The following is a 15,506-nucleotide window of genomic DNA, read 5'->3' on the forward strand; positions in this document are numbered from 1 at the left end:
GGCAGTCCGTGGTTAGGACACTGTGCTTCCACTTCAGGAAACATAGGTTTGATCCTTTGTTGGAGCTAAGATCTTGCATGCTGTGTGATACATGCACAGAGAAAAAGAAAGGAAAAACAGATCAGCAACTTAAAATAATAATAATCATATATTTATATGACTTGATTAAATTTAAAAGGTTTTGCATAGCCAAGGAAACGATCGACAAAATGAAAAGAATGTTTAATGAATGGGAAAAAAATACTTGTAAATTTCATGATGTGTAAGGGATTTTCAAAATATATGAAAAACTCATATAACTCAATGTAAAAAGTCCAATTAAAAATGGACAAATGCACAGAAGACCTGAGTAGACAGTTTTGCAAAGATAGCAAACACAAACCTGAAAAGATGCTCAATATCACTAATTATTAGAGAAATGCAAATCAAAAGAACAATAAAATATCACCTAACACCTGTCAGAATGGCTATCACCAAAATGACCACAATAATAAATGTTGGTGATAATGTGGAGAAAAGAGAACTTTGTACACCGGTGGTGAGAATGTAAATTGGTGCAGCCTCTGTGGAAAACCGTATAGAGATTTCTCAAAAAACTAAAAATAGCACAATCATATGAACCAGCAATTCCATGGCTGGGCATATATGGGAAGAAAACAGTGATGAAAAAATACATGCACACCAATGTCATAGCAGCATTATTTACAATAGCCAGTGCATGGAAGCAATCTATCAATAGATGAATGGAGAAGGCTATGGCACCCCACTCCAGTACTCTTGCCTGGAAAATCCCATGGATGGAGGAGCCTGGTGGGCTGCAGTCCATGGGGTCGCGATGAGTCGGACATGACTGAGCGACTTCCCTTTCACTTTTCACTTTCATGCATTGGAGAAGGAAATGGCAACCCACTCCAGTGTCCTTGCCTGGAGAATCCCAGGGGCAGGGGAGCCTGGTGGGCTGCCGTCTATGGGGTCACACAGAGTCGGACACGACTGAAGTGACTTAGCAGTAGCAGCAGCATGGAAGCAATCTAAGTGTCTATCAATAGATAAAAGGACACATAAGATGTAATAAATACACACACAGTGAAATACTATTCAGCCTTAAGAAAGAATGAAATTTTGCCATTTGCGACAACATGGATGGACCTGGAAGATATTATGTGTATATCATAGAAAGTTTATATATACTTGCATGTTATATTATGTATATATATATATGTTTAAAGTCAGAGAAAGCCGAATGCTGTATGTTGTCACTTATATGCAGGATCTAAAAAATCAAATTAGTGAATATCACAAAAATATAATAGATTCACAGATACAGAGAACAAATTAGTGGTTACCAGTGAGGAGAGGGTATAGGGGAGGGGCAAGAAAAGGGTAGGGAATACAGGAGTACAAACTGTTATGTATAAATACATAATACAAAGATATATTGTACAGTATAAGGAGTGTTGCTAATATTTTATAATAAATGGAGTATAATCTATAAACATTTGAGTCAGTATATTTTACACCTGAAGCTAACAATATTTCAGTGCAACGATACTAATAATTTTAATTTTAAAAGTTATAAAGTCAATGAAACACATTTCTGTGTTGCCAGTTTAAGGTTATTGCTTAAAATGATCATTGCTACTGAGCAACAGTGATTATATAAAAGAAAGTTAGCATTGTGCATGTCAAATTTAAAACTAACACAATCTTGGTTTTGCTCACTTAATTAAATTAATCATGAGGAATATTTTTTTTGTCAATCTGAACTTATCCAATGGTTTTCCCTACTATAAAATAGCTGTTTTAAAATATTGTATCCTAAATCATTTTTCATAAAATATTAAGAAATATATACAATATTGTATATGTTCTGCATTAATAACCTTGTCAAATCTCAAAAGCATTCAAACACTAGAAGAATAATTATTTTTAAAAATTGATATAGTCAATTTTGATATTTGGCAAAACTAATACAATTTTGTAAAGTTTAAAAATAAAATAAAATTAAAAAAAAAAAGAAAAAAAATTGATATAGTCTCATTTTGAAAAAAAGCCAAGCAATTCATCAAAGTACAAAAGAATAATACATTCAGAATTTCATTACCCAGATACAATATATAATTAGTAGTGCATCATACTACATTTTGCCCTATGTGTGCATGCGTATTTTTTGTATAGATGGATAGGGTTTTGATTAACATTGTTTTCAACTGCAAGTTACTGAAAGCTAAATCAATAGTGGTTTAAGTAAATACACCCCACATAACAACTTAGAGATGGTACAGTGCTTCAGTGATGAAATAAAAACTGTATCTTTTTGCTGTGTTATTATTAGTATGTCCTTTTTTGCCTTGTGGTGGTAAAATGGCTACTTTACATCCTGGCATCTATTCAAGGCATGAACAAAAGGGAATGCTGGCCAGAGATGTGCATTTCCTTTAGTATCAAAGAAGCAAACACTTTTCCAGGCAAATCTCATCTCCAGCAGATTTCTATTTGTGACCCATGAACCAGAACTATGCAACAATTCCATTTATAAACGGAAATGAAGCTGAAAAAGTGAGGAATTAGCTTGTAGCCTATATAAGAAAAGATTTTAAAGTAGAAATATTTTTAATAAAAAATCCATAAAAATGAAATCATATTTAATCTTGCTATTTTAAAGTAAAATATTTTAAATTTGGTTTTACAGAAGGAAAAACCCAGAGAGTAGAAGTCAAGGAAATATTGAACTTTTTCATAAATATATTTTCACTAAAATTCTTATTATTTTTTAAAATGTACTTGTAGTGTTAGAAAAAGTCAATGAAAGCTATTAACAGGTTTATATCATTATGTTTTTTAAACACCATATTTAATTTTTTACTGAACTGATTAACTTATGATATAAAATAAATTATCATGTTTATGTCACTCATAGCTTGATTTGTAAATTTATATTAATTGGCAGCTTTACATTGTTAAGATATTAAAAATTTACATTCTTTTTATAATTATAACTCCCACAGTTACATGTTCAAATTGATCAATGGTTTATCCAGACATTGTATGATGACTTTTCCCTCACATTTATTTACCTTTGACTCTTAATTACCTTGATTACTTGATGGAACTTTAAAAAAATTTTTTTACACATTCTTAGGTGTTGAATTCTCCATTACTTAGCCTTTGATATTTTTTTTTTCTAATTTTATTTTATTTTTAAACTTTACATAATTGTATTAGTTTTGCCAAATATCAAAATGAATCCGCCACAGGTATACATGTGTTCCCCATCCCGAACCCTCCTCCCTCCTCCCTCCCCATACCATCCCTCTGGGCCGTCCCAGTGCACCAGCCCCAATCATCCAGCATCGTGCATCAAACCTGGACTGGCAACTCGTTTCCTACATGATATTTTACATGTTTCATTGCCATTCTCCCAAATCTTCCCACCCTCTCCCTCTCCCACAGAGTCCATAAGACTGTTCTATACATCAGTGTCTCTTTTGCTGTCTCGTACACCGGGTTATTGTTACCATCTTTCTAAATTCCATATATATGCGTTAGTATACTGTATTTATGTTTTTCCTTCTGGCTTACTTCACTCTGTATAATAGGCTCCAGTTTCATCCACCTCATTAGAACTGATTCAAATGTATTCTTTTTAATGGCTGAGTAATACTCCATTATGTATATGTACCACTGCTTTCTTATCCATTCATCTGCTGATGGGCATCTAGGTTGCTTCCATGTCTTGGCTATTATAAACAGTGCTGCGATGAACATTGGGGTACACGTGTCTCTTTCCCTTCTGGTTTCCTCAGTGTGTATGCCCAGCAGTGGGGTTGCTGGATCATAAGGCAGTTCTATTTCCAGTTTTTTAAGGAATCTCCACACTGTTCTCCATAGTGGCTGTACTAGTTTGCACTCCCACCAACAGTGTAAGAGGGTTCCCTTTTCTCCACACCCTCTCCAGCATTTATTATTTGTAGACTTTTGGATCGCAGCCATTCTGACTGGTGTGAAATGGTACCTCATAGTGGTTTTGATTTGCATTTCTCTGATAATGAGTGATGTTGAGCATCTTTTCATGTGTTTGTTAGCCATCTGTATGTCTTCTTTGGAGAAATGTCTATTTAGTTCTTTGGCCCATTTTTTGATTGGGTCGTTTATTTTTCTAAGCAATTTATAGATTCAACGCAATCCCAATCAAGCTACCAACAGTATTCTTCACAGAGCTAGAACAAATAATTTCACAATTTGTATGGAAATACAAAAAACCTCGAATAGCCAAAGCGATCTTGAGAAAGAAGAATGGAACTGGAGGAATCAACCTACCTGACTTCAGGCTCTACTACAAAGCCACAGTTATCAAGACAGTATGGTACTGGCACAAAGACAGAAATATTGATCAATGGAATAAAATAGAAAGCCCAGAGATAAATCCACGCACATATGGACACCTTATCTTTGACAAAGGAGGCAAGAATATACAATGGATTAAAGACAATCTCTTTAACAAGTGGTGCTGGAAAATCTGGTCAACCACTTGTAAAAGAATGAAACTGGACCACTTTCTAACACCATACACAAAAATAAACTCAAAATGGATTAAAGATCTAAACGTAAGACCAGAAACTATAAAACTCCTAGAGGAGAACATAGGCAAAACACTCTCCGACATACATCACAGCAGGATCCTCTATGACCCACCTCCCAGAATATTGGAAATAAAAGCAAAAATAAACAAATGGGACCTAATTAACCTTAAAAGCTTCTGCACATCAAAGGAAACTATTAGCAAGGTGAAAAGACAGCCTTCAGAATGGGAGAAAATAATAGCAAATGAAGCAACCGACAAACAACCAATCTCAAAAATATACAAGCAACTCCTACAGCTCAACTCCAGAAAAATAGCCTTTGATATTTTAAGAAATTGCTGCAGTCACCCTGATCAGTCAGCAGCCATCAAAACTGAGGCAAGACCCTCCACTGGCAAAAACATTATGACTTCCTAAAGGCTCAGAGGATAGTTAGCATTTTACATCAATAAATTAGATGGTAAAGAATCCACTTGCAATGTAGGAGACCTGGGATTGATACTTGGGTCAGGAAGATCCCCTGGAGAAGGGCATGGCAACCCACTCCAGTATTCTTGCCTGGGAAATCACATGGACAGAGGAGCCTGGTGGGCTACCGTCCATGGGGTCGCATACAGTCAGACACAACTAACACACTAGAACACCGTATATTTCTTTAGACATAATTCTATTGCACACATGATGGACTTCAGTACAGTGTACACATAACTTTTATATGCCTTAGGGAACCAGATTTTTCGCCTGACTCATTTTACTGAAGTATTCATCATTTTTGGTGGTCTGGGATCAAATGCACAATATCTTCAAGGTATGTATGCCTATATCTATTCATTGCTTTTATGACTAACAGCCAGAGTGGCTACTTGTAATATTTTCACTCATAGCATAAAAATTCCTACTTGTCTTTGGGCATTGCATGTTGCTATGAAGAAATTTGGGTTAGCCTGATTATTATTATTTTCTTTGTTTAGATGAATTGCCCTTTTGCTTATATTCTTGGAAATAGGTAACTACTTCTAAGTAATTAATGGAATATAAGACTCAAATTATGTTGTTTTATGGTGTTTGTTCTCAAACTGGTTTAATTTCATTTAATGCTCACAGCAAGCCCATAAAAGAAATATTATCTCTGTCTTTTAAAAGACTAAAATTCAAACAATATAATTGACTTTTCTAATTCTTCGAGGTAATTTTAAACTAAAATTACCCCTCCCTCCCAATAAAACTAACTCCAGATTCAGTGCTCTTTCTATTATACAGCTTTGTATCATGATTATGAAAAGACTGTTTCTGGTTGACATCTCTTCTACCTTTCATGATTTAGTCTGGTAGGATGTATATTTCTAGGAATATATTTATTTCTTCTAGATGTCCAATTTGTTGGTGTATAAATGTTCATAGTATTCACATGATTCTTTGTATTGTGTGATATTATTTTTAATTTCTACTTTTTCAATTTGTAATATTATTGAGTCTTTTCACTCTTTTTCTTGATTCTTCTAGGTAAAGTTTCATCTTTTTTTTTTTTTTTATCTTTTCAAAGAACCAACTCTTGGCTTTATTAATATGTTCCATTATTTTTCTAATCTCTGTTTATACCTGTTCATGTTTAGTTCCTTCAGCTAACCTCACCTCTTTTGTTCTTTTTCTAATCAAAAAGTGCCTCCATCTGTACCCCAACTCCCTTCTCTGTATCTGATTCCCATAAGCTGAGTTCTGAAGATTCTCCCAGTGATGAGATCCAGAGTAGGACTCCCACAAAACCTCTCACTATGCTGAGGAAGCTAGATGTCCACCTTGTGTGTGTGTGTGTGTGTGTGTTTTGTTTTGTTTTGTTTTTCCATATATATACTGGAGAAACTCTAGGCCTGGGGAAGCCCTCTTGGTGCAGCAGCTGTGCCATTTTGAAGAAGGGGTGACAGCATCAAAGTGTAGCCACTTCTGTTACTCTTCCCATGGGGTCCTTCTTGGTCCCTGATATCCAGAAATGTGCTTTAGCATTACCTTCAAGTGCTGGGATTTTCACTATGGCGTCTTATCTATGGATAGTTGCTACTTCATCTTTGACTAGAAAGGACTAACATTGAAAATGACATCTCTCCTATGTTGACTATTTTAAAGAAAGAAGCAGCTGTACTTGGTGAGAAATAAGGAAAATCTGTCCTTGGGTTAAAACGCACGGTGTTAAACTGCATGGTGGATAACAGTTTGTAAATCAATAAAAATAATTTAAATATATTTCTAGAAAAACTTTTCTTATATTTGTATATAAAAATAAAATACTGAGTTAGTAACTTTTATATTTTAATGCGAGTGCTAAGTTGCTTCAGTCATATCTGACTCTGGGTGACTCTATGTACTGTATAGCCTGCCAGGCTCCTCTGTCCATGAGATTCTCCAGGCAAGAATAATTGCCATGCTCTCCTCCAGGGGATCTTCCCAACCCAGAGATCGAACCCACGTTTCTTACATCTAACCTGCATTGACAGATGGGTTGCTTACCACTAGCGCCATATATTTTAATGGAAGGAAATAAATCAAGAAACATCTGTAGACTGTATGATGGCCAGGTAAAATATATGTTATTATAACAGCAACGGTTCAGATAGTTTCATAATTTTTAATGATTATTCTTTTTATCAATATATCATATATATCATTGATATATCATATCAATATATCAATATATATATGCCTTATGGAGAGTTCATTAAGTTTTCAGTTATTACAAGACTTTACTCTGGGAATTCACATCTGATTCAGAGGGTATATTTTGCAGAATTAACATGTTGCCTATTCTTTTTTTGAAGTTGGAAAAAATAATATGCAGGGATTAAGAAAATAAAGAACGTTATATTTAAAAATAGAGGCTGGATAATTTTAATTCAGTTCCTTTATTTTCCTGTGCATTGGTGGAAATCTGAGCTTCAACTTTATGTAACTTTTCCTAAATGGCATGCTAGAGTCAATAATTTCCATTTTTATTAGAAACTAAAATAGGGTGAGAGAAAATTCAGCTAATCTGCAGAATGATAACAGTGTTATGTGTTTTTTTCCCCATCCCTTTTCCGAAACAGACAGTCACAGAAAGTTAGAACTGGAAGGAAACTGAGAGGGCAGTTATAACCCCCTCCTCCCATCCTTTATCTAAAAAGAAACAAAGATTAATTGCTTAGTGGAGCTAAGAAAATGAGTTAGGTTTCTTCAGTTCTATTCAAATGCCAGTTAAGACTGAAACACCATAAGCTGGTTGAAGAAAGATCAATTACTACTTCTGGTTCAGGCCACAGTCAACATCTAGAAGTCCTGGGAGGTTGTTGTTGTTCAGCCTCTCGGTCATGTCTGACTGTTTGCAACTCCATGGACTGCAGCACGCCAGGCTTCCTGGTCCTTCACCATCTCCTGGAGCTGGCTCAAACTCATGTCCACCGAGTCAGTGATGCCATCCAACCATTTTATCCTCTGTCATCCCCGTCTCCTGCCTTCTCTTTCCCAGCATTAGGGTTTTTTCCAAAGAGTCAGCTCTCTGCATCAGGTGGCCAAAGTATTGGAGCTTCAGCTTCAGCATCAGTCCTTGCAGTGAATATTCAGGGTTGATTTCCTTTAGGATTGACTGGGATTTTGATCTTCTTGCAGTCCAAGGGAGTCTCAAGAGTCTTCTCAATACCACAATTCAAAAGCACCAGTTCTTTGGCACTCAGCCTTCTTCATGGTCCAACTCTCACATCCATACATGACTACTGGAAAAATCATCACTTTGACTATATAGACATTTGTTAGCAAATAATGTCTCTGCTTTTTAATACTCTAAGTTTGTTATAGCTTTTCTTCTAAGGAGCAAGCATCTTTTAATTTCATGGCTGTAGTTACCATCCTCAGTTTTTAGAGGCCAAGAAAATAAAGTCTGTCACTGTTTCCATTGTTTCCCCATCTATTCCCCATCTATTTGTCATGAAGTGATGGGACCAGATACCATGATCTTCTCAACTGAAAGGCTGAGCAGCCTATATTCCTGCAAGAAAAGTTAATCAGAAAACGAGATGAAAGAGAGATACAAGTGCAAGGAAGTAAAAGACTGTGCTGGCTTATTCTCTGTCACTCTGCCCTTTCACTTCCATCAGATAGATGATGGCTACCTTAACTTTTGTCCATCTTTTCTGCTGTTGTGGATGAATGTCTACCTTACTACTTTAGCCCAGAAGACACATTAGTGACAAGAAGGACTTAATCCTTAATTGAGAGAACTCTACTCAATACTTTTAATAACCTATAAGAGGCACAGTGGTAAAGAATCCATAATGTAGGAGAATCAAGAGACTTGGATTTGATCCCTGGGTCAGGAATATCCCCTGGAGTAGAAAATAACAACCCACTCCAGTATTCTTGCCTGGAAAAATCCCATAGACAGAGGAGCCTAGTGGGCTATAGTCCATGGAGTTGCAAAGAGTCAGACATGACTGAGTGACTGAGCAACTGAGCATGCATGTATAACCAAATCACTGAGTTATACACCTAAAATGAACACAACATGGTAAACCAACTATTCTTCAATTAAAAAAGAAAAAAATAGTGGCTTATTTTTGCTCTTTTAATACAATCTGATTATAATAATGGGGTGTCTTCACATACAAAACCCTATTCATCTTCCAGATCTATCTCATATATGCAATTCTGCAACTACAGATTCAACAAACCTCAGATCATATACTATTATGCTTGGTTGAATCTGTGGATGCAGAATTTGCAGATTCAGATCATGGGACTTGAGCATACATGGATTTTGGTTTCTGAAACACAGCTCCCACTGAAGGATGACTACACTACAATAAGTTAGTGTAAATTCATGAGATACAATATACATATAAAATTTATATATTAAATTTATATAAAAATTTATGTCATTGATAATTTTAATATAAGTATACATTATATTGGGCTTCCCTGATGGCTCACACAGATGGCTCAGTAAAGAGTCTGCCTGCAATGCAGGAGACCTAGGTTTGATCTTTGGGTTGGGAAGACCCCCTGGAGAAGGAAATAGCAACCCACTCCAATATTCTTGCTTGGAGAATCCCATGAACTGGGGAGCCTGGCAGGCTACAGTCCATCGGGTCACAAAGAGTTGGACATTATATTATATATTATATTACATTATATATATATTATAATATAATACATTATATTGTAATAGCTCTGTCAACCTTCACAGCTTGTCTTTCATGAAGCTTCTCTTGAAACTAAATAACAGGAAGGAAAAAGAAGTTGAAGTAAAAGATAACATAGTCTAAATTTAAGCTTAGAGGAGCATATAGTTACTGAAGCCCAGTACCTTCACTGCTTTAAATTGATGGGCAATGGGTAAACACAGGTAAATAAAGAAAATTCAGTTATGTCACCCCACTCCACTACTCTTGCCTGGAAAATCCCATGGATGGAGGAGCCTGGTAGGCTGCAGTCCATGGGGTCGCTAAGAGTCAGACACGACTGAGCGACTTCACTTTGACTTTTCACTTTCATGCGTTGGAGAAGGAAATGGCAACCCACTCCAGTGTTCTTGCCTGGAGAATCCCAGGGATGGGGGAGCCTGGTGGGCTGCTGTCTATGGGGTAGCACAGAGTCGGACACGACTGAAGTGACTTAGCAGCAGCAGTTCTTCTTTAAAGATAATATTAGTTTATGTTATTTTCCGGTGCCAGGTAAAAATTAATATGACTTCCACCCCCACCCAATAAAGTGGGTCATATTCTCCCTTGGGGTCTACTTGTTGTTGTTTTTGATTTATTAGACCCAATGAACTTTGGCACCAACTAAAGAATTGATCGATCTGGCATTACTTTAGTCGCTCCTTGCTTTCCAGTTATTTGCTATCATTTTCTAGCTATGAAATGTAAAGCTAGCCAAGTAATCTGCCTCTTAACCCAGTCACTTTAGTTCCTGGGCTGAATCCAGTCCCACACATGGATGAAAACAAATCACATTTGAATTCTCAACCAAGGGAAATGTCTTTCTGGTGTGATCCAGAAGAGTTCTGAATAGCAAAATTGTGTTATGAGTAAGGTTTGTTAATATCCAATGAGTTTGGCAGGGTGTCACTTCTTAGTACCCCATGAGGGGGCTTGTGAGTGTAAAGTAGGATCTTTTGCAAGAGACTAAAGTTTATTAGTCATATTTACTTACCTTATAAAACCAAAATTATTATCTCTCAATTGTTTTGAAGACAGCTGCAACTAACATGTCTGTCCCTCTGGGTACTCTGAGACTTGAGTTATATTTTCTCAACTCTTTGGAACAGTTTAGACCCTGGCTACCACACTGCTATATTGCAGCAAACAGATTATTCAGAGCATATTATTATTATGATTCACCACACAGAGGGAACTTCAGATTTAAGAAATTTCCAACATCTTACAAAATGGAAAACCATAAAACAGTGGTGTAACCATCTCTGCTTTTACCAGAAAGGGACTATATTGAATGGAGACTTGGATTTGAGATACAAATTATTATTTTTTTTGATCGGGAAAGTTGATTCTTAGAATAGAACAGAATAGTCTAAATCCAAGAATATAAAAAGGGGGAACCCAACCTGCACATGGATTCAGACTCCAGTTTCCTTTTCCCATTGGGATGCAAATATCATGTTGGTAGTTAACACATGTGTCACGAATGTCTTATACTTATAGTACAATGATGACTAATTGTAAAGTAACATATTCCACTTCATTTTTTATGTCCTTGTAGTATTTATTCCTTTTTTCAAAAGTTGAATTTATTAGTATAGGTCAGAGGTTAACAAACTTTTCCCATAGAGTGCCAGGTAAGTAAATTTTTTAGATTTTTTGGCTGTACAATCTCTGTTACAAAAACTCAGAATTTGCTGTGGTAGCTTAAAAGCAGCCAGAGACATTGTGTATATGGATGTGTATGCTGTGTTTCCCTATTTTTTGTGTCCCAGATGAGGAAGTGAATGAAGGTGGCCTGCTTTACACCCCTGGTTTAAGGTTATTCCCAATTTTGACAAAAGGCCAGAGATGAACTCTCTAAGGTTCTTAATCTTCGTTATATTTTTTAAAATATACTAGAGCCTTAGAATCATATAGAATTATATTTTTGTATGACTTGACTCACCTGTGTAAAACTTGCAGCAGATTAATGATAAAGATTGTCTAATGTGAAACATTTTGAGGTGTCTTAAGACTCAACTCTTGTTTTTGTTAACATATAACTAATTTGACAGTTCATTTATTAATATAAATTTTTGTAATATTATTTTTACAATTTTATATAATTTTAATATATTCTATATCCTGCAAATACTCTCCTGTGAGGTATCTAAACACCGTCACATTTTCTCTGTTACTACATCAAACCTGAGCTTCATATAGGAAGTTGTTCGTTAAGGTCTCTGCTGAACATATTCATACAATGTCTGAATTATTCCTGAATCACAGTGAGGAAACTTCCTTAACAATAGATAATTAGGAATTTTCATAGGCTAACTTGGAGGAGAAACTTGGCAAAGGTGGTTGCCTGGGCCATTCATAGACCTTTCAGTATTAGATGTTATTATACAAAATAAACCAATTCATGTACTTTGCCCTAAAGTGCATATTTGCCATCTTTGCTTTTTTATATATTCAAAAAGGCAAGTAGACCAATAAGTTTCCTTGGTTTCGTCTGTCAGACTTCTGTTATTTACTTTACTTTTAATTTCCTCTCATTGTCTCTTTGTTACAGTATAAATGGCTCATAATCAAATACTTTTTTAAAATTTGCTAATTGACATTATTTGACAATATCCTAGAGTGTCAGAGGAAAAAAGACTTAAAAGACACGTGTTTTCTCATGAAAAGATGCTCAACATCACTCATTATCAGAGAAATGCAAATCAAAACCACTATGAGGTACCATTTCACACCAGTCAGAATGGCTGCGATCCAAAAGTCTACAAATAATAAATGCGGGAGGGGGTGTGGAGAAAAGGGAACCCTCTTATACTGTTGGTGGGAATGCAAACTAGTACAGCCACTATGGAGAACAGTGTGGAGATTCCTTAAAAAACTGGAAATAGAACTGCCTTATGATCCAGCAATCCCACTGCTGGGCATACACACTGAGGAAACCAGAAGGGAAAGAGACACGTGTACCCCAATGTTCATCACAGCACTGTTTATAATAGCCAGGACATGGAAGCAACCTAGATGCCCATCAGCAGATGAATGGATAAGAAAGCAGTGGTACATATACACAATGGAGTATTACTCAGCCATTAAAAAGAATACATTTGAATCAGTTCTAATGAGGTGGATGAAACTGGAGCCTATTATACAGAGTGAAGTAAGCCAGAAAGAAAAACACCAATACAGTATACTAACACATATATATGGAATTTAGAAAGATGGTAACAATAACCCTGTATACGAGACAACAAAAGAGACACTGATGTATAAAACAGTCTTATGGACTCTGTGGGAGAGGGAGAGGGTGGGAAGATTTGGGAGAATGGCATTTAAACATGTATAATATCATGTATGAAACGAGTTGCCAGTCCAGGTTTGATGCAGGATACAGGATGCTTGGGGCTAGTGCACTGGGACGACCCAGAGGGATGATATGGGGAGGGAGGAGGGTGGAGGGTTCAGGATGGGGAACACATGTATACCTGTGGCAGATTCATTTTGATATTTGGCAAAACTAATACAATTTTGTAAAGTTTAAAAATAAAATAAAAAAAAATGACATGTGTTTTCTCTCATCATTCACTGCAGGTTGTAAATATCATCCATAAATTTTTTAAAAAGGTTTTTTGATGTGGATCTTTTTTTAAAGTCTTTTATTGAATCAATTACAATATTGCTTCTTTTTTTTTTTTCTGGCCAATGGGATCTTAGCTCTCTGACCAGGGACGAAACCTGCACCCCCTGCATTGGAAGGCAGAGTCTTGGCCCCTGGACTGCTAGGGTAGTCCCCTATACATAGTTTTAAACATTTTTTTTTTTCTATTGGAGACTCATGGGCATTTTACACTCATATTATTGCCAGCAAATAATCGGCAGAGAACTGTTACTTGCCTAACAAATTTAGCACATAATAAGTCCTATATTAAAACAATTTAAAGAGATTACTTCTAAAAGTAGGCTCTCTATAACTACTGAATATTCTACTTCCATACTTTTTGTATAGTGATATGGAATATTCAGAGTGACATGCACCCACATTCTGAGTTTATTGAATTTAAGCACAGCATAAGGATTTTTCTTCAGTGAATATTAATAAGAGGCAGAAAAGTCCATGAAACTCATCATGTGTTAAGCTGTGGTTTTTCTGACTTTTTCAGTGTGCTTTGCATCTTTTGTTAGTAGTTTACTGTATACTCTGTTAATTAAAACAAAACAAGGACCTACCAAGGGACAAAAAGAAAGAGAGAAAAGAAATCATACTCTATGGCTTAAATGCTTTAAAAAGAGTCAATTTTCATTGTCCTCTTACTGATATCCAGTGGTAGCCCAATAGGAGTGATTTAACTGCACACAATACAGGGACTGCATTTTCTGTGTGTGCTAAGTAGCTTCAGTCATGTCCAGCTTTTTGCAAAACTATGAACTGTAACTCACCAGTCTCCTCTGTCTGTGGGACTCTCCAGGCAAGAATACTGGAGTGCTTGCCACAGACTTCTCCATGGAATCTTCCCGACCCAGGGATTGAACTTGCGTCTCTTTTATCTCCTGCATTGGCAAGTAAGTTCTTTACCACTAGTACCACCTGGGAAGCATTTTCTATAGATAAATTAAAAAAAATGATGAAACTGACTCTTTATTTTTAAACACTACATTGTCCTGCCATTCTAAATAATGTCAATGATTAAAGTATTCATTACTCCCAATTTTTTGTTTGCCTAAGCTCTAAGTAGGGAGGGATTGCCAAACTATGCCCTATGGGCCATATCCAGAATACAACATAATATCATTTTATATATAAAATGATATTGTGCTATGTTCGTTGACCAAAAATTGTGAATTTTTTTTTCTCTTTTTATATAACTATGCAGGCTTTCCAGGTGGCTCAGTGGTAAAGAATTGGCCAGGCAGTGCAGGAGATGCTGAAGACCTGGGTTCGATCCCTGGGTTGAGAAGATCCCCTGAAGAAGGAAATGACAACCCATACCAGCACTCTTGCCTGGAAAATTCCATGGACAGAGGAGCCTGGTGGGCTACAGTGCATGGGTTTACAAAGACCAACCCTGCAAATTACCTACAAACTATTCTCAGTTTTGCTTTTGGCCTGCAAAAAAGCCTAAAAGTTTTACTATCTGGCTCTTAAAAGAAACAGTTTGTTAACCCTTAAACAATTGTTGTACTTAATGTCTCATTTCTATGTATGTAATATATAATAAACTTCAGATTTAGAAGGTTGAAATGAGCACATTTTGATTATTTATCTTTTAACAGCATTGCTACTTTGGGAAGAAATTGTAAAGAAAGCTCCCAACACTCAAGCTTACAGTAGTTTTGAGTAAGTTCATAATGATTTGGAACCATCTGAACTACCTTTTGGAGAAGGAAATGGCAACCCACTCCAGTGTTCTTGCCTGGAGAATCCCAGGGATGGGGGAGCCTGGTGGGCTGCCGTCTATGGGGTCGCACAGAGTCGGACACGACTGAAGCGACTTAGCAGAACTACCTTTGGGTCCTGTCAGTACCTCTAATCCTGTGGTACTACATGTTCTTATATTTAAGCCTTTTAAGTAAACAATGATAGCACACTGATTATAAATACAAACAGAACTACAGTTATTTCAATTGTGCCATTCTCTGTAACCACAAAAATATTTGCAAGCAACAATTAACTTCCAAGAGTGAAATACAAAAATCTAAGATTATTCCCCAATGATTGGTGATGGGCAACATCTATGAAGAATATTAG

The sequence above is a fragment of the Bos indicus genome, chromosome 9 (assembly GCF_029378745.1).
Source record: "Bos indicus isolate NIAB-ARS_2022 breed Sahiwal x Tharparkar chromosome 9, NIAB-ARS_B.indTharparkar_mat_pri_1.0, whole genome shotgun sequence".
Lineage (NCBI taxonomy): Eukaryota > Metazoa > Chordata > Mammalia > Artiodactyla > Bovidae > Bos > Bos indicus.